The following is a 24,055-nucleotide window of genomic DNA, read 5'->3' as shown; positions in this document are numbered from 1 at the left end:
GATTGCCTTGGAATCGGGGATGCCGGCCATGTCAACGGATCATGATATGTCCTGCATCGGGAGGCTCAGGTGGGTATTACATTGGGAGCCGGGCTGCTATAGTATCTTTATACAATACTAGCTGAAGAGCCCGGCGCTGCCGGGGCATAGTAACTAACTGTGGTTAGTTATAGCAAATTATAATTATCCTCCATCCCATAGTCCGCTGCCCATATACCCATCATACATATCCTCCATCCCATAGTCGAGTGCCCATATACCCATCACACGTCCTCCATCCCATAGTCCCATGCCCATACACCCATCATACATATCCTCCATCCCATAGTCCCGTGCCCATATACCCATCATATATATCCTCCATCCCATAGTCCTGTGACCATATACCCGTCATACATATCCTCCATCCCATAGTCCAGTGCCCATATACCCATCACACATCCTTCATCCCATAGTCAACCATTATGACATCATAATGAGCAGCGGCGGGGCTTGCAACCTATGATGATATCAGCGTCACCATGGCAACCATTGTGACATCATAATGAGGGGTGGGGCTTGATACACACACACTGTTTCCCCAGTACGCAAATAGGGGCATTATGACATCATAATGAGGGGCGGGGCTTGACGCGCACACACTTTTTCCCACGGTATGTAGATAGGGGCAAAATTGTTTGGTGAATTGGAACGCGCGGGGTTAAAATTTCGCCTCACAACATAGCTTAGGACGCTCTCGGGGTCCAGACTTGTGACTGTGCCAAATTTTGTGGCTGTAGCTGCGACAGTTCGGATGCCTATCCCGGACATACACACATACATACACACATACATACACACTTTGAGCTTTATATATTAGATTTCTTTATCTCTCTGTTTCTTTCTCTCTCTGTTCTTTCTCTCTCTAATCTTTCTTTTTTCTTTCTCTCTCTCTGTTCTTTCTTTCTTTTCCTCAGTACCAGCCACTGTGCCAAAAATGGCTGATGTATATACACTATACAGTGTATATACATCAGCCTCGAGTCAGCACCTATCTATACATAAGACTCAGCAACAGCATATATGTAAGCCTCAGCACCAGTATATACAGTTAGGTCCATATATATTTGGACAGAGACAACATTTTCCTAATTTTGGGTCTAGAGTCTAGACATTACCACAATGAATTTTAAACAAAACAATTCAGATCCAGTTGAAGTTCATACTTTCAGCTTTCATTTGAGGGTATCCACATTAAAATTAGATGAAGGGTTTAGGAGTTTCAGCTCCTTAACATGTGCCACCCTGTTTTTAAAGGGACCAAAAGTAATTGGACAATTGACTCCAAGGCAATTTCATGAACAGGTGTGGGCAATCCCTTTGTTACGTCATTCTCAATTAAGCAGATAAAAGGCCTGGAGTTGATTTGAGGTGTGGTGCTTGCATTTGGAAGGTTTTGCTGTGAAGGAAACATTCGGTCAATGGAGCTCTCCATGCAGGTGAAACAAGCTACCCTTAAGCTGCAAAAACAGAAAAATCCCATCCAAGAAATTGCTACAACATTAGGAGTGGCAAAATCTACAGTTTGGTACATCCTGAGAAAGAAAGAAAGCTCTGGTGAACTCATCAATGCAAAAAGACCTGGGCGCCCACGGAAGACAACAGTGGTGGATGATCGCAGAATAATCTCCATGGTGAAGAGAAACCCCTTCACAACAGCCAACCAAGCGAACAACACTCTCCAGGAGGTACGCGTATCAATATCCAAATCTACCATAAATAGAAGACTGCATGAAAGTAAATACAGAGGGTTCACTGCACGGTGCAAGCCACTCATAAGCATCAAGAATCAAAAGGCTAGACTGGACTTTGCTAAAATACATCTAAAAAAGCCAGCACAGTTCTGGAAGAACATTCTTTGGACAGATGAAACCAAGATCAACCTCTACCAGAATGATGGAAAGAGAAAAGTATGGCGAAGGCGTGGTACAGCTCATGATCCAAACCATACCACATCATCTGTAAAACACGGCGGAGGCAGTGTGATGGCTTGGGCATGCATAGCTGCCAGTGGCACTGGGTCACTAGTGTTTATTGATGATGTGACACAGGACAGAAGCAGCCGAATGAATTCTGAGGTATTCAGAGCCATACTGTGGGCTCAGATCCAGCCAAACTGATTGGTCGTCGTTTCATACTACAGATGGACAATGACCCAAAACATAAAGCCAAAGCAACCCAGGAGTTTATTAAAGCAAAGAAGTGGAATATTCTTGAATGGCCAAGTCAGTCACCTGATCTCAACCCAATTGAGCATGCATTTCACTTGTTAAAGACTAAACTTCAGACAGAAAGGCCCACAAACAAACAGCAACTGAAAACCACCACAGTGGAGGCCTGGCAGAGCATCAAAAAGGAGGAAACACAGCATCTGGTGATGTCCATGAGTTCAAGACTTCAGGCAGTCATTGCCAACAAAGGGTTTTCAACCAAGTACTAGAAATGAACATTTTATTTACAATTATTAAATCTGTCCAATTAGAATCATAGAATCGTAGAGTTGGAAGGGACCTCCTGGGCCATCTGGTCCAACCCCCTGCTCAAAGCAGGATTCGCTAAATCATCCCAGTCAGATGTCTGTCCAGCCTCTGTTTGAAGACTTCCATTGAAGGAGAACTCACCACTTCTCGTGGCAGCCTGTTCCACTCATTGATCACTCTAACTGTCAAAAAGTTTTTTCTAATATCTAATCTGTGTCTCTTCCCATTCAGTTTCATCCCATTGCTTCTAGTCTTTCCTTGTGCAAATGAGAATAAAGTTGATCCTTCTACAATGTGACAGCCCTTTAGATATTTGTAGACAGCTATTAAGTCTCCTCTCAGTCTTCTCTTTTGCAAACTAAACATTCCCAAATCCTGCAACCTTTCCTCATAAGACAGGGTTTGCAGACCGGTCACCATTCTGGTCGCTCTTTTCTGAACTTGCTCCAGTTTGTTGATGTCTTTTTTAAAATGTGGTGTGGTGTTACTTTTGGTCCCTTTAAAAACAGGGTGGCACATGTTAAGGAGCTGAAACTGCTAAACCCTTCATTCAATTTTAAAGTGGATACCCTCAAATGAAAGCTGAAAGTCTGAACTTCAACTGCATCTGAATTGTTTTGTTTAAAATTCTTTGTGGTAAGGTCTAGAACCAAAATTAGAAAAATGTCCCTGTCCAAATATATATGGACCTAACTGTACATCAGCACCTGTATAATACACAGGTGCTAGGGCTGATGTATATACAGGTGCTGGCGGGGGTGATGTATATACCGGTGCTGACTTGAGGCTGATGTATATATGGGCTGCATGTATATACATCACTGATCAGCCTCTAGTCAGCACCTATATATACACCAGAACCTGTATATACATCAGCCCCAGCACCCGTATATACACCAGCCCCAGTACCTGTATATACATCAGCCCCAGCACCCGCATATACATCTGCCCCAGCACCCGTATATACATCAGCCCCAGCACCCTTATATACATCAGCCCCAGCACCCTTATATACATCATCCCCAGCACCCTTATATACATCAGCCCCAGCACTCGTATATACATCAGCCTCAGCACTCGTATATACATCAGCCCCAGCACTCGTATATACATCAGCCCCAGCACCCGTATATACATCAGCCCCAGCACCCTTATATACATCAGCCCCAGCACCCTTATATACATCAGCCCCAGCACTCGTATATACATCTGTCCCAGCACCCGTATATACATCAGCCCCAGCACCCTTATGTACATTTGCCCAAGCACCCGAATATACATCAGCCCCAGCACCCGCATATACATCTGCCCCAGCACCCTTATATACATCAGCCCCAGCACCCGTATATACATCAGCCCCAGCACCCGTATATACATCAGCCCCAGCACCCGTATATACAGTACATCAGCCCCAGCACCCGTATATACATATGTATATACAGTAGTCTAAATGTGATATATATTCAGCAGTATGTAACATAATATAGTATAATACTGTCAATTATAATGTAGAGTTGTGTGTATATAGTGTAGAGCTGTTCATATAGTATGTTGCTGTGTATATAGTGTGGAATCCACACTATATACACTGGCCCATCTTTACACTATACAGTATATACACAGCTCCACTCTATATTCCTTACCACGGTATATTTTGTGGAGCTGTATACATTGTGTATACTCCTCCTGTCCTGTATACATGGTGTAAATATAAGTATCTGCTCTAAGTGTGTGTATCTATTAAAATAAAAAGCGCTCCGATGAATTGTGCAAAGTGGTGGACTCTTTATTAGCCCATGTGACAAAGTTTTGGATCTATAACAGATCATTTCTCTGCTATGGAATTGAAATATTACCACATGGGCTAATAAAGAGTCCTCCACTTTTCTCTTATTTAATCATTTAATCGGTGTGCTGATTATTTTCTTTTTATAAATGCCTTTGATTTAAGGGTGTGTGTCCTAAAAGCAATTCACCCACTGCTTAGTATTTGGTGGTGCTCAATTATGACACATATCAAGGCTGACATCACCACCCGGCAAAAGCGGGCAATTGCCGTCGGGGACTTGGCATGCTATGGGGCTCGTAAGTAGGGGCTCCGATGCCAGCACTGACACAGTGGAAAACAATGATGAGTGAGGGAGCCATCTGCTGATGCTCCCTCTCTCATCTTTCCCCCTCTGCGTCTGAGCTTTGTGATGTCTTAGTGCAGAGGGTGCAATGACATCACTACAGCGAATCATCTATGCCAAGCAGTGCAGAGGATCAGAATACATTGAGGAAACCAGAGCAGTGGGGACAGGGAGAAGTATTATATGGGGCCCATTGTACTGTATGAAGTAATATATGGGGCCCATTATACTGTATAAAGTAATATATGGGGCCCATTATACTGTTTGAAGTAATATACAGTATGAGGGCCCATTATACTGTATGGGCCTTGATATGGGGCCCATAAAACTGTATGCAGTAATGTATGGGGCCCATAATAGTGTATGGAGCATTATATGGGCTCATTGTACCATATGGAGGAATATGTGGGGTCCATTGTACTGTATGGAGCAATATATGGGGCCATTATACTGTATGGAGCATTATGTGTTGCCCATAATACTGTATGGAGGACTATGTGATGCCCATAATACTGTATGTAGGACTATGTTGTGCCCATAATACTATGAACTATGTCATTCCCATAATACTGTATGGAGGACTATGTGGTGCCCATAATACTGTATGGAGGACTATGTGGCGCCCATAGTACTGTATGGAGGTCTATGAGGTGCCTATAATACTCTATAGAGGACTATATGGTGCCCATAATACTGTAAAGAGGACTATGTGGTACCAATAACAATGTATGGAGGACTAAGTTGTGCACATAATACTGTATGGAGGGTTATCCAAATTCGGAAGTTCTCCCCTATCTTTTGGATAGGGGATGACTTTCTGTTTGTTGTGGATCTGACCGCTGGGACCCCCATGATCCTTGGAAACGTAGCTTTGAAGAGCACCATGTAAATGGAGCTGTGGTCCAATCATACGCACAGTGACACCATTAACATGTGGCTCTTTAAATAACTCCTTTAATAGAGTGATGAGGGGACGACAAAGTATAGCAAAAATTCACTGATCGGGGCTGGTGAGTGTTATAATTTGTGGGCTGGTGGGGTTTGTGTGGCAGGGCTGCTTTTTTGTCCCAGTCCGGCCCTGGTTTCCGGAGTGTAATGTAGACGCAAATATATGTTTAAGTCCCTGCAGAAGTCAAAAATTTGAAAAACCAATGAAAAATATATGAAAAATGTATGTAAATAATTTCAAATCAATCTACTTTTTCCCGGAATGTTATCAGATCTAAAATATAAAAAAATTAGCGTACTTTGCATGGTTGCATTCATAATTGTCCAAACTAATGAAATATTATATTTATCCATAATGGTGAACTGCAAAAGAAACGAAAAAAAATGAAATAGCAGAATTGTCGTTTTTTGGTCACTTCGACCAGAAAGGCATATGGATCCCAAGATGGTAAAGACAAAACTACAGTTGGTATCAGAAAAACCCCAAGCCCTCACATAATTCTATCAACCCAAGACTAAACATTTTAGAGCTCTTGGAAGACAAGAAGGAAAAATAGAATTGAAGAGAGGCCTAATGGGAATCTGTCACCCAAGGGCATGAGTGGGGTGTGCACCAGTCACCCACACAGTATGAGGACCCCACTGCTTCCCACTCAATATAATGGCCCTCACATCCCCCCTTTCATTATCATGGTCCCCACATCACTTCACACTTTATGAAGGCCCCACACAGCACCTCACACAGTATAGTGGTTGGCATATCCCCTCACGTAGTAGACTAGGCCATTATTTTAAAGTAGGATGCTGGTGAGGTCTTCATGCTGAGTGGACCATTATCCTGAGTGGGGAGATGTGAGAGCCATTTTACTGTGTGAGCGCTATCAAAATGTGTTAGTGGCTGTGGGGAACCATCACACTGTGTGATGGGCTATGGGGGCCACTATAATGGGTGAGGTGCTGTGTGAGGCCACCATAAAGTGTGAGGGGTTGTGGGGGCCATGATACTGAATGAGTGGAAGAGGGGCCCTCATTTTGAGTGGAGGGCTGTGGGGGGGGGGCTTCATTCTGTGAGTGGGCGCTGACACTAATTAAGCGGCTGTGGGGCCATCATACTGAATGGGCTGTGGGGTCTTCACTTTGAGAGTGGGCTGTTGGTTTCACCATACTAAACGAGGGTTGTTATACTGCGTGGGGATCATCATAATGACAGGACACAGGGGTGGATTAAGGGTAGCCAGGGCCCGGGGCAGTTCAGACTCTGTGGGCCCCCCTCGTCACGTGACGGGGGTCACGAATCGTAGAGCCACACTCTACATAGAGAATAATGGGGCCTCCAGCACCGACCTCCACCCGCAGAGCCGCACTCCACATACATGGCTGCTCTCAGTGCTCTGTGCTGTGCGCACAGGACCTGTGATGAGGTTACAGGAGGGGAGGAGACAGGGGTCACATGATCGGGGGCCTTGACACCTTACCTCCTGTGATCTCATCACAAGCCTTTGCACGCTACCAGCAGCATCAGCGTTCACGCTACTTGTAGATGCTGCTGGTAGCAGAGCACATAATGCCGCCCCCACGGTCACTCACTTTTAGGTGGGGAGAAGATGGAGTGCCATTGCAGCAGCCAGCAGGAATGTGGTGGGGGCCCCCTTAGAAGCTCTTGTGGTGGGGGCCCCGGGGCTGAAGCCCTGCCTGCCCTGCCTATAATCCGGCCCTGCGCGGTGGCGGATTATAATGGGGCAATTTACTGGCCTGGGCTGTGGGCCCCTTAACCCCACTGGGCCCGGGGCAACTGCCCAAATTGACCTCATTATAATCCGCCACTGACAGGACATCATGCTGTGTGGAGGCCATGATACTGTTTATGTAAGGAGGAGGCGACCATAACTATATCATACTATGGGGGAACACTATAGGGGCATCATGCTATGGCGGTATTATATTTTGTTGGTGGCACTGCGGGGACATCACAATGTAAGTGTGAAGTGACTCTGTTGGATCGATTCACTGTGGGAATATCAAAATCCGTGTGTGTGGGGGTAGGGGCATTATTATAAACATGTTTTATAATGGCCATAAAAGGGTATCGCTGATGAGAACAATAAGGGGCTTCAATTGGAAAATAATTGCTGCTTATGTGTCATAATACATGTCCTTCTGGCTGATGAAGGTTGGGACATTGCTGAATATGTATGTGTGTGTGTGTGTGTTGTGTATAAATATATATTATATGTATATTTTTATGTAGGGTGTGAGGGAGTGGGGGCAAGTAGAATGGCTGCCTGGAATCATATGATGACACAGTTCCCAGAACACCGCCCCCTATCAGTGGAAATGAAAGAAAATCCAATAATGCCAACAAAAGTTTGAAGATTTTATCCTCAGCATTAGAATATATGGTTAGATGTATCTTTCTATACAGAATGAGAAGATAAAGGAAACTGTAAGAAAAAGATTAAATGTGATATAATGTCATAAGATGAGAATTGGAAATAGGAAAAGCTCAGCCAAACCTCTGTAACCACGGCTGTAATCTTTTACCTGGAAAACTGCCGGGATTTTACTGTGTTTCATTCATGCCTATGTGTGCCGCCATCATTATTAGCTGCTTTATAAGGGGCAGACAATGAGAGAAAAAGTATCGGTTATTGCGCTGCATTGTGACATCATCACTTTCCTTATATGGAAGCTGGCAGTGATGTCACACAGGTGAGTGATGTCACAATAGAGCGGAACCTATAAACACTCCGTCCCATCTCACTGGCTCAGACTTGGTATTTGTTTGTCTCCTGACTGCACTTACCTAGATCTTCTCCTTGTGGATTAGTGATTTTACTTGCGAATTACTTGTGAATTAGCGGATTACGTCTGTATTAGTGGATTACTTCTGGAATTTCCTGAAGATCATTGACTGAGGACTTCTCCATCTGGAGGTAAATCTATTCTGTGCTTTTATTTCTGAAACTAAAAGATTTTGTCTCATTAGATTTCGTGTATTCATGAAATTTTTCTCTTATGGAAAAACATAACAATCGCATGAAGGATTGTTCGGGAAAATTAGGAAAAAATTCCCAATGCACTAAAACTGAAAAAAAACCAAACCTGAAATGTTGCCATTGTGTTTTGGGTTTTAATTTACAGTGTTAATTATTCAGTAAAAATGACCTGGTAATAGTGGAGTACTGGCAATCATGCCTGGTCATGCCAATACTATGGGGCCTGATGGGTGAGGGGGCCCGGAGAATGTAGAATTAAATAGTGGGGACATTTCTGTAAGCACCATATAGTAGAATTGCTATAAAATGGGCGAGAAAACTAAGGGGCCTTCAACAGGAAAACAACTACTGTTCACTTGTTATAATACATGCCCTTCCCCTTGTTTTTGAAGGTTGGGGCTCCATCAAAATTATATATATATATATCTGTCTGTGTACATACACATATAATATATATAGACACACACACATATAAATATGCGTATATACATATAATTTTTTTCTAGGGGGTGAAAGAGTGGGGTCAATAAGAACTTTTGCTATGAGGCCCCAATATGCCATCACTTCTATCATGGAAATGTTATCATCCATCTAATAGACTGTATGAGGAGATGAGGTCCTGGTGATGGTCGGCCTGGAATCAGATGATGACACAATTCCCAGAACTCTGCCCCCATCAGTGAAAATGTGAGAAAATCCAATGACAGCACCAAATGTTTGAAGACTTTATCCTGAACATTAGATTATATAGTTAGATGTATCGTTATAGAGAAAATGAGAAGATAAAGAAAACTGTCAGAAAAAGATTAAATTTGATATAATGTTATATGATGTGAATTAGAAATAGGAAAAGCTCAGCCAAACCTCTGTAACCACCGGCTGTAATCTGTTACCTGGAAAACTGCCAGGATTTTATTTCATTCATCCCTATTTGATCCGCCCTGATTTATAAGGGGCAGACAATGAGAGAAAAAGTATTGGTTATTACTCTGCATTGTGACATCATCACTTTCCTTATATGGAAGCTGGTAGTGATGTCACACAGGTGAGTGATGATGTCACAATAGAGCGGAACCTATAAACACTCCGTCCCATCTCACTGGCTCAGACTTGGTATTTGTTCGTCTCCTGACTGCACTTACCTAGATCTTCTCCTTGTGGATTAGTGATTTACTTGCATATTACTAGTGGATTAGCTAATTACATCTGGATTATTGGATTAATTCTGGATTAGCGTAATATTTCTGGATTTTCTGGAGATTTTTCTGGAGATCATTGACTGAGGACTTCTCCATCTGGAGGTAAATTTATTGTGGCTGTTATTTATGAAACTAGAAGTTTTCCTCCTGATTATTTTTCTTGTACCTTGGTGTATGGGAAGCGGCCATTGTCCCTAGAGATGAGTAACTCGTCCGGCAAAATCATTGCACAATACAACAGATAAACCGTTTTCATGAATTTTGTTTTTTATTTGCAAATCAGGAAACAAATCCAGTCCTCAGTGATAAAAGTAGGAATCGCCGACAGAAAACCAGGGAGCAAATCTCCATGTCCAGCTATTTACAGGGGGATGAGGGGATATTTGTTTTAGAGATAAATACTAGTAATAATAATGGCAGCCAGCTCTCTACCTGTATGGGGCATAGCGAGCTGCACCATGGATTATGGCACCATGTAACATGTCTCCAATGTTTTCTCATCCCCTTCAGATCTCCCTCCTGACTCTGTCTGGTCCAGGACCACAGAGGGGACGTCAGTCACCACCTACATAAGCTGAGAAGAGAACTTCAGCGTGTACAGGACTCAGCAGAGCCGGACATCTTCAGAGTGAGTATAATGGCGGAGGTGCCGGTTTGTGGTGACCGGGTATACCATCGCTGTACACAGCGTTAGACTGGAGCACCTTGGGCTCACCAGAGAAAATCATTCTTGGGGCCCACTTGTATAGCTACATAGAAATATATGCAAGACCAACAATTGTGTGGTAAAACACACTTGTGTTATGGTATAACATAAGGTAGTTCTTGTCTTAATGATATAGCAGGAGTTGGGGTAGCCCCCCTCATGGAATATAATGCAGACACCCTCATAGAATATAATGCAACCCCTCTCACAGAATATAATGTAGACCTCCTCAGAGTAAAATGTAGCCCCATCACAGGGTGTAATGTAGCCCCCTCATAGGGTATAATGCAGCCCCCCATAGAATATAATGTAGCCCCCTCATAGGGTATAATGCAGCCCCCCATAGAATATAATGTAGCCCCCTCATAGGGTATAATGCAGTCCTACATAGAATATAATGTAGTTTCCACATAGGGTATAATCCAGTCCTACAGTTTTATGGCCACCAGTACCCTTTCGTTCCCCTGCTGCTCTAGGATCTGCTCCGTTCTCAGCAGCTACACTGCTGTCTGCCCGACACACAACATGTTGCGCGATGAAGTGATGTCATTTTGCACCGGCTGTGTCAGAGGCAAAGGGAAATGATGGGGGAGGGAGAATCATCTGACGCGCTCTACTCCATTATTGTTTTCAACTGTATCGGCATCTATGATTCTCCATTATTGTTTTCAACTGTATCGGCATCCATGGGCACTGGGGAGACCACCCTGTAGGGGAAGGGGCTGTAAGCCCTGAAACATTTTAGTATTTATTACCCATTATAAATCAGTTTCAAATATTTCTGAAATTTGAGTGAAAGAAAAACAACATCTGTAATGTGAAATATTATATTATTTGCATTTATATTGTAGAAATAATAATTATCTTTTAATTATAATAAGTATTAATTTCATTGAGAATTTCATGACATTTCCTCAAACATCATATTCCATTTTTGGCAGATTTGCTCTTCTGATTATATGATGAAGCCTTCCAGCATGGCATCCAGCGATCAGGATAAAGGCCTGTTGGCCGTGTTGGACCTGCTTGTTGTCCCACTCCTGGAGGACACTATTCCAGGCATTATCAAATCATATGAGCCTGAAGAAATGAAGACCATGACCAGCATGCTAATAAATCATCTGCATGATCTGGATGGACAGGATTTGGTGAATGCCCTCCTGTTCTTGTCGACCATGACATCTGCCAGAGCGGACGCTGACAACTTTCTGTCTAATGAGCTCATTGATAAGACCTATCAACACATGCTGAAAGCAGAAAGTGAGAAACATCAGGGAATAACTGGTGCAGCTATGACGCTCCTGGCCAATATTGCTGTATACCGCTCCCAAGACGTCATGGAGCGCTTGGAAAGCGATGAGGAGCGTCCACAGAGCAGCGCGCTGAAGACATTGGATCTCATTTCCACCAAAACCATCACAGGTTGGAAAGAGAGAAGTGCAGCGCAGAATATACTGACAGTGGATGACTTGATTACCCCTACACAACATCAAGCTGGACCACCTGACGGATTTGATTTTTTTTATCATCTCCTGCACCCTAGCTATGGGTTCATAAATCACCTGGATGACGCTGATGTCCTCCATGACACAGACACAACCCAGGCTGGGATGTGTCCTTACATTACATGTGTCTTAACTGATGAGGAAAGAAGAAAGATCATCCATTACCTGCTTATAGCAATGAGATCTGCTGTCAGAAAGAGCAGACTCATCAGTGTCATGATCTTCTCGGAGCTGTTACTCCATCATCCTGAGCTCCTGGAGGAGAAAATGGCAAAAGATTTAATCTTATTAACGGCTTCAAAGATATACAGTTCGGACGAACTTGAGAACTGTGTTGCTTTAGAAGCTATGGGAGATGCCTGTAAAGGTGCACCAAGACAGGTGCATCAACTGAAAGACCTCATCTATCGCAGCCTTTACAGTAAACTAGTGGGTCGTCAGAAGCTAAAAGTGGTCATTGAATCCCTAAAAGCAATGTCAAAGTTTGTTACCCTGCTGAAAAGATCAAAACTTGGCAGTAAATTTGAGAGAATTGTCCAGCGTTGTACTGACTACCTAAACCACCCAAACCCGCTGGTTCGGACATACTCCACTTCACTATTTGCAGACCTCGCCAAGAACTGCAACAGGGACAAGAGAGGCTTCAGCCTCCACGTCAGGACATTGCTACCGGAGTTACTGATAAAGTTACACAGTAAAAACCAGCAGGATAAGGCATCCGGTATTGCAGCCTTGCTGCATTGTCTTCCTTACATCGGATGTAAGAACGTTCAAGAGCTGTTATGTGCTGATGGCGAAAAAGCCTACAAAATATATGAACAGCTCGGGAAAAAGGAACCTGCCCTTCTTGTGAGGATGATGATCCACAGCACTGAATATATTAAGCCGTATATGGCAGACGAGGTAGACGCTGTCATGAAACACCTCACTATGATAAGAGACGCGTTACCCTATGAAGAACTCTATCCGTCAGCATTATCTGACGTGTTTATAGGGTTGAGGAGACTCAATTCTAAGATATATAATCCAGTGGTGCATGAGGCAAGTATCCGCGCCATTGACATCCTGGGCACCAAGTGGAAGAGCATCAGAACTGTTAAAGCAGTGAAAGTTGGAACAGAGAGTTTCCTGATCTATGAAAAAGTGAAGAGAGTGGAAGTAATATTTTACGAGACTTCAGTGTGAAACATCCATCACCAGATGTTACACTAAGGGTCAATGAATGAGACATCCTGAATACACTTAGATAAAACTCTTGACTATTGAAGACCATCTCAAGAACAATCCCCACATACCCCAATTTTCTTATGAAAAACTTAAAATAAAGAAAATAAAAAGAAAACTTACGGTGTTTCTCTGCTTATTGTAACTGGATGAAATGTTTCTGGACTGTTCCCATAAGTATTTTGATCATAATCCTCTATATATAGTTACTAGCTGAAGAGCCCAGCGCTGCCCGGGCATAGTAACTAACTGTGGTTAGTTATAACAAATTATAATTATCCTCCATCCCATAGTCCCGTGCCCATATACCCATCATACATATCCTCCATCCCATAGTCCCATGCTCATATACCCATCACACATCCTCCATCCCATAGTCAACCATTATGACATCATAATGAGCAGCGGCGGGGCTTGCAACCTATGATGACATCAGCGTCACCATGGCAACCATTGTGACATCATAATGAGGGGTGGGGCTTGATACACACACACTGTTTCCCCAGTAGGCAAATAGGGGCATTATGACATCATAATGAGGGGCAGGGCTTGACGCGCACACACTTTTTCCCCCAGTATGTAGATAGGGGAAAAATTGTTTGGTGAATTGGAACGCGAGGGGTTAAAATTTTGCCTCACAAAATAGCTTAGGACACTCTCGGGGTCCAGACGTGTGACTGTGCCAAATTTTGTGGCTGTAGCTGCGACGGTGCGGATGCCATTCCTGGACATACACACATACATACATACAAACACTTGAGCTTTATATATTAGATATATCATGATACAGCTCCATCTTAACATGTCTATGTTTGTTGAGCTCTTAAAGGGGCTTTCTAGACTATGATTTTGATGACATAGGTCATCAACATCAGATTAGTCCCGGTCTGACATGCGAAACTCCTAACGATCAGATGTTAGCAGATCCCTCAGTCAGCAGAAAGCACACAATGCATTGAGCTGGAGCAACATAGCTTACGTGTCATCAGTACTGTGGTTCCTGTATGATCCGCAGTCTGATGTTGGCTGGTAATAACAACTCCTGGTATCTCCTGTCTAGCTGACTGCAGAATTCTGAATCCTTACAGCGTGTGCACTACACACTCTCAGTGCTCTCTAGTGTTGCTGGCGACAGTGGGTAATGACGTGACAGCATGAATGCAATTTGCATACATGCGGTCACCTGGCAATTGGATGTCTTTGGCCTTTCTCAATTCACTTGTATTCAATTGAGTGGATGTGGTTCTAAGTATGCAAATCACATACTTGCGCTCAGGGCTGTCACTAGGAATTTCAGGACCCCATACTGGCAAAATTTTCGGGGCCCCCTTGAGACTCCACCCAGGCTCCACCTCAGCCCCGCCCTCCACCCCTCGAACTGTCCACAGCCCCACCGCTCTCTCTTGGAAAAACTCCACTTCTCACCAATCACACATTAACAGTTCCCATCTCCAGATCACACACATAGCCAGCAGCTCTTGTTATGGCCAAAAGATTTTTTAAATCTACCACCATGACAAGGTAGACTCTTTTGGCTGGGCCCTACTCTACTCTAACCTATTAAAGATTTGCTAAAATATCCAATACAATTTAGGTATATTTTTTTATTTATTTTTCAATTTTTAAAATGACCAATAATATCACATCCAAAGGGACAAATACCACCACACCATGCCCAGACACCATATTACCACCACATGGTGACCAATAATACCACATACAAGGAACAAATACAGCCATACCATGACCAGACCAAATATTACCACCAGTGACAGAATAATAGCACATACAAGGGACAAATACCACCAAACCATGACCAGACCACATATTACCAGCACAGGGTGACTGGAATCTACAATACTGATCATTAATAAAAAAAACATATTACTATCACCATAAGTGCCATAATACACAGGAGATCTGTACTTAGTATGTAGTGTCTGTGTACAGGTAATACAGTGATCACCAGTGACATTATACACAGAAGAAGCTCTGTATATAGTGTCAGTGTACAGTTAATACAGTGATCACCAGTGATATTATGCCCAGGACCTCTGTATATAGTGCCAGTGTACAGGTAATACAGTGATCACTGGTGACATTGTACAAAGGCACTCTGCATATAGTGTATCCTCAAAAACAGTATCCTCAAAAAAATAAAATAAATACATCACTGCAATAATAATATCCCTTAATTAGCCCCCATGGTAATAATATCCCCCATCCTGGCTCCAGCCATATTTTCTCTCATCCTGCCCTCATGAGTATCCATTCTGCCCCCACATGATCTCCAGATCCTGCCCCATCTGTCTACATGGTAGCCATCCTGCCCCCATGATCCTGCACCATGTGTCTCCCATCCTGCCCCCTCCAGTGTCTCACTATCATATTCTGCCCCCTCCTGTGTCTCACTGTCACATTCTGCCCCCTTCTGTGTCTTACTGTCACATTCTGCCCCCTTCTGTGTCTTACTGTCACATTATGCCCCTGTGCCTCACATTCTGCCCCTCCTCTGTTTCACTGTCACATTCTGTCCCGTGTCTCACTGTCACATTCTGCACCCTCATGTGTCTCACTGTCACATTTTGCCCCTCCTGTGTCTTACTGTCACATTATACCCCCATGTCCATTCTGACCCCATGTCTCACATTCTGCCCCCATGGTCATTCCGCCCCGTGTCTCGCATTCTGCCCCCTCCTGTGTCTCACTGTCATATTCTGCCCCCTCCTGTGTCTCACTGTCATATTCTGCCCCCTCCTGTGTCTCACTGTCACATTCTGCCCCATGTCTCATATTATGCCCCCTCCTGTGTCTCACTGTCACATTCTGCCCCCTCCTGTGTCTCACTGTCACATTCTGCCCTCATGTCTCACATTCTGCCCCCTCTTGCGTCTCTCTGTCACATTCTGCCCCCCTCCTGTGTCTCAATGTCACATTCTGCCCCCTCCTGTGTCTTACTGTCACATTCTGCCCCCATGTCTGCATTCTACCCCTATGTCCTGCATTCTGCCCTCATGTCTCACATTCTGCACCCATGTCCATTCTGTCCCCATGTCTTGCATTCTGCCCCTATGTATTGCATTCTGCCCCCTCCTGTGTCTCACTGTCATATTCTGCCCCCTCCTGTGTCTTACTGTCACATTCTGCCCCCATGTCTTGCACTCTGCCCCATGTCTCACATTCTGCCCCCTCCTGTGTCTCACTGTCACATTCTGCCCCATTTCTTGCATTCTGCCCATGTCTTGCATTCTGCCCCCATGTCTTGCATTCTACCCCCATGTCTTGTATTCTGCTCCCACGTCTTGTATTCTGCTCCCACGTTCTGCATTCTGCTCCCATGTCCATTCTGCCCCCATGTCTTGTATTCTGCTCCCACGTCTTGTATTCTGCTCTCACGTTCTGCATTCTGCTCCCATGTCCATTCTGCCCCGTGTCTCATATTCTGCCCCATGTCTCGCATTCTGCCCCATCATGTCTGCATTCTGCCCGCATGTCTTGTATTCTGCCCCATGTCTTGCATTCTGCCCCATGTCTTGCATTCTGCCCCCATGTCTTGTATTCTCCCCCCATGTCTTGCATTCTGCCCCCGTCATGTCTGCATTCTGCCCCATCATGTGTCCATTCTGCCCCCATGTCTCGTATTCTGCCCCATGTCTGCATTCTGCCCCCATGTCTCGCATTCTGCCCCCATGTCTTGCATTCTGCCCCATGTCTCGTATTCTGCCCCCATGTCTCACATTCTGCCCCCTTGTCTGCATTCTGCCCCATGTCTCGCATTCTGCCTCCTTGTCTGCATTCTGCCCCCATGTCTTGCATTCTACCCCATGTCTTGCATTTTGCCCCCGTGTCTACATATTTGCCCCTGTGTGTCTCCAATCCTGCCCCCTGTCTCCATATTTGCCGCTGTGTGTCTCCAATCCTGCCCCTGTGTGCCTGCAATCCTGCCCCCTGTCTCCATATTTGCCCCTGTATGTCTCCGATCCTGCCCCCGTGTCTACATTCTGCCAGGGAAACATATTGCCCCTTTCAATAATAAAATAAAAACTTTGTTCTTACCTGACCTCGCTCCTGCGGTGAAGATGGAGCTGCTGTTGTGTGAGCTGAAATGACCTGTGGTGACGTCATCGTCATGTGATCAGGGGGCGGAGCTGATCAATGCTGAAGGCCTGTGATAATGATGACGTCGCCACAGGTCCTTCAGCACTTCTCTAACTTTTGGATGTCGGGCGCTGTGGTGGCTCTGCTGATGTGTGCGCTGCAGGCCCACACTTGGGGCTCACCCGGCGCCCCTATCACGCACAGCACTTGGGGCCCGATGACTGGCAGCACAGGAGCGGGGCCCCTGATCTGCGGGCCCCCTTCTGTTCTGCTGTTCACCGGGCCCCATCCAGCAGTAAGGGCCGTCATGCCCTGATGGCGGCCCTGCTTGCGCTCACATGACCACCTGCTCTTGCCGGCGACACCTGAAAGCAATGGCCGCATGCCATGCACACGCTGTAATGATTCTGAAGTCTACAGTCACAAGAGTGATTACAGTCTTTCACCAGAAGACCGGACAACCCCTTTAACAATGGGAAAAGAGATACTAGGAGTTGTTTAGCACTGATGGTAGTTCTGGTGATGTAGTCATGTACTAACGGTGGTTCTGATTATGTATCCATGTACTGATGGTGGTTGTAGTAAGGTAGTCATATACTGATGGTGGGTCTAGTGATTTAGCTCAGCAAAGATCATGGTTCTGGTGATGTATGCATGTACTGATGGTGGTGGTAGTGATGTATTCATGTACTAATTGATGGTTCTGGTGCTGTATTCTCTCATTAAAGAAAAAGAAGAAAAAAAATTGGTACAGCCAGATCAGTAAAAGATTTGGATATCAAAATTGTCAAAATATAAAACTATTTAGCCCATACGGTAATGAGAAAAACATAAACATTACAAACCAAGCATTTTTTTTAGCAAAATAAAGAATTCAGGAAAGTTTAGTCCAGCTGTAATGACACTGACCTGTAGAATCATGTTCACGGGTCTCCTTTATCAAATAATGAATAACTTAAAATCAAATATAAAAAAAACTATGATTTAATTGCATTTGTTTACTTCAGATTTATATTGTACTGCAGGGACAAGATCAATTTCAATTTTCTCCATAGTTGGCAAAAAAGCTAGAATTGGCCCTGGCTGCAGTCACTACTCTGCTGTTACTTAATGTCTTAATACTGTAGTCACATCCAGAGCTGCAGTAACCATTCTACTGCTGTATCAAATTTTATTCTTCTATCACACCCAGAGCTGCAGTCATTTTTCTGTATTAAATCTTGTTTTATACTCTAGTTATATCCAGAGCTGCATTCACTATTCTGCTGTTACAGCATGTTTTAAATTCTAGCCCAGACCTGGTCAAAGTGACCTATGGGCCACATCAGGCTATTTGGTTGTTTCTATCTGGCACATGGAGCGGGACAGCCCAAGGGCAAGAACCTGTGCCATCCCACACCACATGGCCTACCCCTGCCTGGCATTTCAATTTCCCAAGGAAGCAGATAGCCATGTGGATACAGTTTGACATTCCATGCAGTATGACCGCCCATATCTCCCATACAAAGTCTGATGCCACATAGCCCCTATATACAGTATTGTTATGATTGAGTCACCGTAGGAGGCAAAAATAGAAATGCTAGCTAAGTCCAGAAAACCAGAGAAGTTGGCAGCTATCGGATTGCAGACCCCTGAACCTATCAACACAACTAGCAGTAGCCGTGGGGGGCTCCTACGATGCCCTAGGCCCCTCGATCACAGCCGGAGGACTACATAGCCTAAAGACAGAAAGGGAAATCTAAACTGCCCCAGAGCAGACCCCAAAGCAAAAGGCAGCCCCCCACATGTAATGACGGTGAAGCAAGAAGAAAGAACAAAACACAGACAGAAAGATAGACTGAGCAAAGATGGGGCCCAAGCTAGCTTAGATAGGAAAGGACAGGAAGGCTGCTGTCTGCAATCCGTGAAAAACCCTATGAAAATAAGAGCCAACAAACTGACAGTAAAAAAGGCCCTGAAGACGCTAGGCTTCAAAAAAGGATATGTCAGTACTCAGGAATATTCTGAAGACAGAGCAACAGGCAAAAGGAGATTCAGCTCACCCCAGCAGGGAATGGAAGAATCCAGAAAAGCAAGGAAAAACAAAACACTAATGCAAAAAGGCAAAGCAGAAATCTTAGCTTAAGATGAGCAGGAATCAGACTGGTTTCCTAGAAGTCCACAGAGAAATCACCCGCAGGCCAGAAGGGCGTCGGCAGCCTTATATCCAGTCATTAACTCCACTTAGCCAGTCATCATCATCAGCCCCAGGTGTTTGACAATCAGGCTCACTACATTTCTTCATCAGAAGAGGGAGTTCCTCGGGCCTCAGTAGTGAAGGGGAAAATGAACTCACAACAGTACCTCCCCCTTGAGGAGGGGTCACCGAACCCTCAACCACGCCACCAGGGCGATCAGGGTGAGCCCGATGAAAGGCACGCACCAATCTTTTGGCATGAATATCAGAGGCAGAGACCCAGGAATTATCCTCCTGACCATAACCCTTCCACTTAACCAAATACTGGAGTCTCCGTCCAGCCAGACGGGAATCCAGTACTTTCTCTACCTCATATTCCATGTTACCTTCAACCAATACAGGGTCTGGAAGTGCAACCCCCGGAACAACAGGTTCAACAAACCTCTTCAACAAAGATTTAAGGAACACATTATGGATTTTAAATGTGACAGGAAGAGCCAAACGAAAAGGTCCAATAAATCTAGGCTTAAACTTAGGAGAAGCCACCTTCATAGCAATATTTTTTGATGATAACCACACCATATCACCAACCTTAAACTGGGGACCAATGGTCCTATGTCGGTTGGAAAACCGCTGGGCCTTTTCCTGGGAGAGAGATAACTTATCCACCACTTGGTCCCAGATCTGGTGCATTCTCTCCACCACAGTGTCAACACCTGGGCAGGCAGAGGGCTCCACCTGCCCTGAAGAAAATCGAGGATGAAACCCAAAGTTACAAAAAAAAAGGTGACATCAAAGTGGCAGAACTAGCTCTATTATTTAAAGCAAATTTGGCCAAGGGCAAAAATGAAACCCAATCATCCTGATCAGCAGAAATAAAACATCTCAAATATGACTCCAAGGTCTGGTTTGTTCTCTCTGTCTGCCCATTGGTCTGAGGGTGAAAAGCAGAGGAGAAGGACAACTGAATTCCCAGCTTGGAACAGAAAGTTCTCCAAAATCTAGACACAAACTGGACTCCTCTGTCAGATACAATGTTCTCAGGAATCCCGTGCAAGCGAACCACCTGTTGTAAAAACAGGGGCACCAATTCAGAGGAAGACGGCAACTTAGGTTCTCTAAGATGGTTCATCTTGTACCACTCCCTATCACAAATCACCCAAATAACAGTCATCCTTTGAGAGACAGGCATATCAGAGATGAAATCCATTGAAATATGGGTCCATGGCCTCTTGGGGACAGGCAAAGGCATCAACAACCTGCTAGAGCGAGAACATGATTTAGACCGGGAGCACATCCCACAGGACTGCACAAAATTCCTGACATCACGAGACAAGGAGGGCCACCAAAAAGACCGACTCACCAGATCTCTAGTACCAAAACTACCTGAATGACCAGCCAAAGCAGAGCAATGAACTTCAGACATCACTCTCTTCTTCCACTGGTCAGGAACATACAACTTTCCACTGGGACAAGGCTCAGGTTTGTCCTCCTGGAACTCTTCCAGAGCACGTCTCAAATCGGGCGAGATGGCAGAAAGAACTACCCCTTCGCCTAAGATGGTAGCAGGCTTGGTCACCACAGGAGAATCAGCAAAGAAGCTCCTAGAGAGGGCGTCAGCTTTGACATTCTTAGTTGCAGGAAGAAAAGAAACCACAAAATCAAAATGTGTAAAAAACAAGGCCCACCTAGCCTGTCTAGGGTTCAAGCGCTTAGCCGACTCTAGGTATATCAAATTCTTGTGGTCAGTGAGGACCACGACTTGATGCTTAGCTCCCTCCAACCAATGTCTCCACTCCTCAAATGCCCATTTCATGGCTAACAGTTCCCGATTCCCCACATCATAGTTACGTTCAGATGGAGAGAACTTTCGGGAAAAGAAAGCACAGGGATTCATTTTAGATGTTACAGGATCCTTTTGGGACAAAACAGCTCCTGCACCAATCTCAGAAGCATCCACCTCTACCTGGAACGGAAGTGAGACATCAGGTTGCCGCAAAACCGGGGCGGAGGTGAATCTTCGCTTCAGCTCCTGAAAGGAAGAAACAGCCTCCGGAGACCAATTTAACACATCAGCACCCTTCTTAGTCAAATCAGTCAATGGCTTGGCAATACTAGAAAATTTTGCTATAAATTTCCGATAAAAATTAGCAAAACCCAAAAACTTCTGGAGGGCCTTCAAAGAAGTGGGCTGAACCCAATCGTAAATGGCCTGTACCTTGGCCGGGTCCATTTCAATAGTTGACGGGGACAAAATAAATCCCAAAAAAGAAATCCTCTGTACTCCAAAAAGGCATTTAGATCCTTTGACATACAGGGAATTATCCCTCAAGATCCGGAACACAGTCCGAATATGTTCCACATGAGAATCCCAATCCTTGGAGAAGATCAAAATATCATCCAGATAGATAATCAAAAATTTATCGACAAAATCTCGGAAAATATCGTTCATGAAGCACTGGAAGACAGAAGGGGCATTAGTGAGCCCAAAAGGCATCACCAGGTACTCAAAATGTCCCTCCGGAATATTAAACGCCGTCTTCCATTTATCCCCATGCTTAATGCGAATAAGATTATACGCCCCCCTGAGGTCAAGCTTGGTAAACCAGCAAGCACGTTTAACTCTGGAGAATAGATCAGAAATCAGGGGTAACGGATACTGATATTTAACAGTAATTTTGTTGAGAGCACGATAATCAATACAAGGTCTTAATGATCCATCCTTTTTGGCTACAAAAAAAAAACCCGGCACCTAAGGGTGACGAGGATGGTCTAATATGACCCTTCTCCAACGCCTCCTTAATATAGGATCGCATAGCCTCGTGCTCGGGTACAGATAAATTGAAGAGCCGACCCTTGGGAAATTTACACCCCAGGCTCAGTTCAATTGCACAGTCATAACTCCTATGAGGAGGCAGAGACGCAGACTCATTCTCACTAAATACATAATAAAAGTCCGCCAAATAATCAGGAACATCAAGCGACTGAGGAGAGGTGGAAAACACCGGAGCCTCACTAAAGGCACACCGACAACCCCAACTCACCACAGACACAGATTTCCAATCCAAAACTGGATTATGAATTTGTAACCAGGGAAACCCCAGAACAATAGTATCATGCAGATTATGTAACACCAAAAACCTGCAATTTTCTTGATGGTCTGGGGCGACCCGCATTACCACCTGGGTCCAAAACTGAGGTTTATTTTTAGCCAAAGGAGTAGCATCAATCCCCCTCAAAGGGATAGGCGTCTGCAGAGGTGTCATCGGAAATCCATAACGTTTAGCAAAATCCAAGTCCATTAGGTTTAGAGCTGCTCCCGAATCCACAAAAGCCTTGGCGGAAAATGTGGACAGGGAGCAGATCAGAGTAATAGCCAGAAGAAACTTAGGTTGAACACAACCAACAGAAAACGTGTGTGCAAGGCGTTTCTCACGTTTAGGACAGACAGAAATAATATGCGAGGCATCTCCACAGAAAAAACACAACTTATTACGCCTTCTGAACTCCTGACGCTGCTCTGTGGAAAAAACTCTATCACATTGCATAGGTTCAGACATCTGTTCAACAGGTGGCAACACCTCTCGTGCAGCTCTGCGTTCGCGCAAACGCCGATCAACCTGAATGGCTAAAGACATAGAATCGTCAAGACAAGAGGGAACAGGAAATCCCACAATAGTATCTTTTACGGCTTCTGACAGCCGCCTTCCGAAAGAGAGGAGCCAAGGCATTATCATTCCAGGTAGTAAGTACTGCCCACTTTCGGAATTTTTGACAGTACAATTCTGCAGAATCACGACCCTGGTTCAATGCCAGCAGGGTCTTTTCAGCCTGATCAATGGCATTAGGTTCGTCATACAACAACCCCAAGGCCTGAAAAAATGCGTTCACATTAGTCAGAATAGGATCATCTGGTTTCAAAGAAAACGCCCAATCCTGGGGATCGCCACGCAGCAAAGAGATGACAATTTTAACCTGCTGCGCGGAGCTCCCTGACGAGTTAGGCTTCAAGGCAAAAAATAATTTACAATTATTTTTGAAATTCAAAAATTTAGACCGATCCCCAAAAAATACATCAGGTGTAGGAATCTTTGGTTCAGCAGCATGTGAATGAGCAAGGTAGGCGGAAATTCCCCGCACTTCCGCAGTGAGCTGCTCCACACGATCAGACAATTGCTTTATCTCCATTGAGAGAAAAAAAAAATTCCCCCTACGGCCTCAGAGAAAAAATATACACACCTTTTTTTTTTTTTTTTTTATACAATTCTTTCCTGCAATTGAGTACCCTAGGATCTGCGGTATGGCGGGTGATTCTGTTATGATTGAGTCACCGTAGGAGGCAAAAATAGAAATGCTAGCTAAGTCCAGAAAACCAGAGAAGTTGGCAGATTCCAGACCCCTGAACCTATCAACACAACTAGCAGTAGCCGTGGGGGGCTCCTACGATGCCCTAGGCCACTCGATCACAGCCGGAGGACTACATAGCCTAAAGACAGAAAGGGAAATCTAAACTGCCCCAGAGCAGACCCCAAAGCAAAAGGCAGCCCCCCAC

The sequence above is a fragment of the Dendrobates tinctorius genome, unplaced genomic scaffold (genome assembly GCF_039654945.1).
Source record: "Dendrobates tinctorius isolate UK_male_01 unplaced genomic scaffold, ASM3965494v1 ptg000256l, whole genome shotgun sequence".
Classification (NCBI taxonomy): Eukaryota; Metazoa; Chordata; class Amphibia; order Anura; family Dendrobatidae; genus Dendrobates; species Dendrobates tinctorius.
Note: the sequence above shows the minus strand (reverse complement) of the source record.